General features: G+C 34.7%; 1 non-coding gene across 1 annotated transcript; it reads right to left on the bottom strand.

Annotated features, from left to right (window-relative positions):
- Nucleotides 1-1,770: 1,770 nt before the first annotated feature.
- TRNAT-UGU lies at nucleotides 1,771-1,843 on the bottom strand. The gene has a single exon. It is a non-coding gene; the product is annotated as a tRNA-Thr (tRNA).
- Nucleotides 1,844-3,621: the final 1,778 nt, after the last annotated feature.

Below are 3,621 nucleotides of genomic sequence, written 5' to 3'. Positions count from 1 at the left end.
ACAAAGCTAGATTGCTTGGTGGGGTGTTTTCTGAAAAACTGAAATTCATGGTTTTTGAGATGTTAAGGTTGGAATGGCCTCCAAATGCCCCCTGATGAATACCATGAAGTCTCGTTGCACGAAAGTTTTGAGTTGGGTGGATTTTGCACATGGTCAAGTTGGTTGGTGTGCCACGACTTAGCTAGATGACTTGGTGGGGAGTTTGGTGAAAAAATGAAATTCATGGTTTTTGAGATGTAAAGGTTGGAATGGCCACCAAGTGTCCCCAAATAAGTACCATAAAATTCTTGCTGCACCAATGTTTTGACTTCGGTGTGTTTTGCATATGGCCAAGTTGGTCGGTGTGGCACGACTTAGATAGGCTTGGTGGAGTGTTTTGTGAAAAAATGAAATTCATGGTTTTTGAGATGTAAAGGTTGGAATGGCCTCCAAGTGTCCCTAAATGAGTACCATAAAATTCTTGGTGCATCAATGTTTTGAGTTCGGTGTGTTTTGCACATGGCCAAGTTGGTCGATGTAGCACGGCTTAGGTAGATGGTTTGGTGGGGTGTTTTGTGAAAAAAATGAAATTCATGGTTTTTGAAATGTGAAGGTTGGAATGGCCTCCAAATGTCCCCAAATGAGTACCCTAAAATTCTTGGTCCACGAATGTTTGAGTTCGGTGTGTTTTGCACATGGCCAAGTTGGTCGGTGTGCCATGGCTCAGGTAGATGGCTTGGTGGAGTGTTTTGTGAAAAAATGAAATTCATGGGGTTTGAGATGTGAAGGTTGGAATGGCCTCCAAATGTCCCCAAATGAGTACCATAAAATTCTTGGTGCACTTATGTTTTGAGTTCTGTGTGTTTTGCACATGGCCAAGTTGGTCGGTGTGGCATGGCTTAGGTAGATGTTTTGGTGGGGTATTTTGTGAAAAATTGAAATTCCTTATTTTTGAGATGTGAAGGTTGGAATGGCCTACAAATGTCCCCAAATGAGTACCATAAAATTCTTGGTGCATGAAAGTTTAGAGTTCTGTGGGTTTTGCACATGGCCAAGTTTGGCGGAGTGGCACGACACAGTTAGATGGCTTTTTGGGGAGTTTTGTGAAAAAATGAAATTCACTCCAGAATGGGACGCCAATGGTCCACCGACAAGCTCGTTCTGATCTTGGACACAGTACATTGGAATCCTGAAGCACCACCACGAACGCTACCGCGCGTTCGCCTGTAGTGCGGTAAGGCACCACCCTGTTGTGCCAGTAGCCAACTCCGGCGTGTCAGCTTAGTTATCCTCATCAAGCCACTTACTTGATGTCTAGCTTGCCAACTAGTAGACGGTTCCTTTCCCCCAAATCAGTGATGAAGGGAGAAGTCAGTGGATTCTTCCGAATAATCAGAAGTGAAGCGCTATGCCAGGGCGGGGGGACGGGAAAAGGAACGGCTCCGAAGAAAGAAATGGAGGTTCCCAATGCTGCCCCTTTCTTTCTCTTAGAGAAAGGGGCTTAAGCACTTCACTCGCTAGGGGATCGGATTCATTCACTTGCATTCCAGCTAGCACTACAAAAAGCTCAGGTCTTAACGCCCCTACTATTGCTGTGCAGCCTTTCCTCGAGTTCGTAGAGTCGGGTTTCTCGTTTACCCACAACGGAGGACCCCACCAGACCAGGCAGGCGGCCACGGGTCATAACGCACTCTTCGCACAACAAATCCACTTTGAAGTTGACTTATCCGCTCGGCCAATTTTTTTATTTCTAAAAAAGATATATCAATTATGTAAAAACAAATAGAGAAAAGTCGGTTATCGGATTCCAACCGATGACAATCGCATTACAAATGCGATGCTCTAACCTTTGAGCTAAACCGGCTAATGTAAACGAAATATACATATGCAGAAGAATTGAATGGGATCTTAGTTATCAATTTTTAGTTATTTGTAACAAAATTCAAATTAATACAAACATCAAAATAGAGAAAGAAAATATAGAAAATCAAACCCAATTTTATTATTTCTATTATTTATTTTATCTGATAACATAAAGTGCAAGATAATAATTAATATTATATGAATATAATTTATTTCGATCTACTATTCTATATATATATTATTAAATTGATTTCTTTCAAAAAGATTATTTATTAGTACTTAAAGTAAATTTGAATAAATATAAATTTTAGTAAATATTTATTAAGGAATTCCATATTTCTAAGTAAATGTCTAATTCTATATTATATTCAATTCAAAGAATGGTTTTTTTAGCCACTAGATTCGTTTAGTTATATAAATTGTATATGAATAAATGGATTGTTTATTTTCTTTTTTTTTAAGCAAAAACAAAAAAAAAGTAAAGAATCGACCATTCGAGTATTCTAAATTGTATGAAAAAAAGAAGATAAGTAGGTACATAGAAGATAAGTAGATATGTGGTCTATATCTGTGTATATTGAATTGTTAATATATAGATATTAGAATTAGTTCTGATTCAAACAAATAAAGGTATCCAATATAGATGAAATAAAAATCTATAAAATTGGAGAAAGGGGTTTTTAATATTTAATAAAATAATATGTATTTAATGAATTCAAAAGTTCCCGCATAATTCTCATAATAGAAATGAAAAAAAAAAGCATTCTATTATAATCAGATTCAAATAAAAAAAAAGATGGGGATATGGCGAAATTGGTAGACGCTATGGACTTAATTGGATTGAGTTTTGGTATGGAAACTTACCAAGTAATAATTTTCAAATTCAGAGAAACCCTGGAATTCACAATGGGCAATCCTAAGCCAAATCCTGTTTTCTGAAAACAAATAAAAATTCAGAAAGTGATAATAAAAAAGGGATAGGTGCAGAGACTCTATGGAAGCTGTTCTAACAAACAAAATTGACGACTATTTTTATTGCATTAGTAAAAGAATCCTTTCACCAAAATTACAGGAATGGATCAAAGATAAACATTTAGAAACATATATATATATATATACTGAAATACTCTTTCAATTTGTTACTTTCTATTTTATTATTGAAGATCTATTTGTGATAAAAATATTCACAAATGAAAAATGTGAATCAAATCAATTCGAAGTTGAAGAAAAGATGGAATATTTATTGATGAAATTATTCACTTCATCATAATCGGATAAAACCCTTGAAGAACGGATAAATCAGATGAGAATAAAGATAGAGTCCTATTCTACATGTCAATACCGACAACAATCAAATTGAAAGTAAGAGGAAAATCCGTCGACTTAAGAAATCATGAAGGTTCAAGTCCCTCTATCCCCAAAAATACTTTTTCATTTTCTAATTTTTTTCCTATATCCTCTCTATCTTGAAGTCCTTATTTATGTGTTTTATTCGATTTATTATTTCCCAACGAAATTGGAATTTTTATTTTCATCAATTTCCTATCTATCATAATTTTCTTATCTATCATAATGACAAGGGACGAGTTTTGGAATAGATATAAATATATATGTGAAACACATAGATTTTTTTTTAATCAGAAATGTATAAATTAATATCTTATTTTTTAGCAAGGAATTTTCATATGCGTAATTAACTATTAACAATAAAAAATAATTATTACTGCGGAAACTCACTTACAAACTTTTTTTTTACTTAGTTGATATAGATTCATTAAC

Source organism: Vigna unguiculata, chromosome 7, assembly GCF_004118075.2.
Source record: "Vigna unguiculata cultivar IT97K-499-35 chromosome 7, ASM411807v1, whole genome shotgun sequence".
NCBI classification, from domain to species: domain Eukaryota; kingdom Viridiplantae; phylum Streptophyta; class Magnoliopsida; order Fabales; family Fabaceae; genus Vigna; species Vigna unguiculata.
Note: the sequence above shows the minus strand (reverse complement) of the source record. Positions and strands in the feature narration are given on the sequence as shown.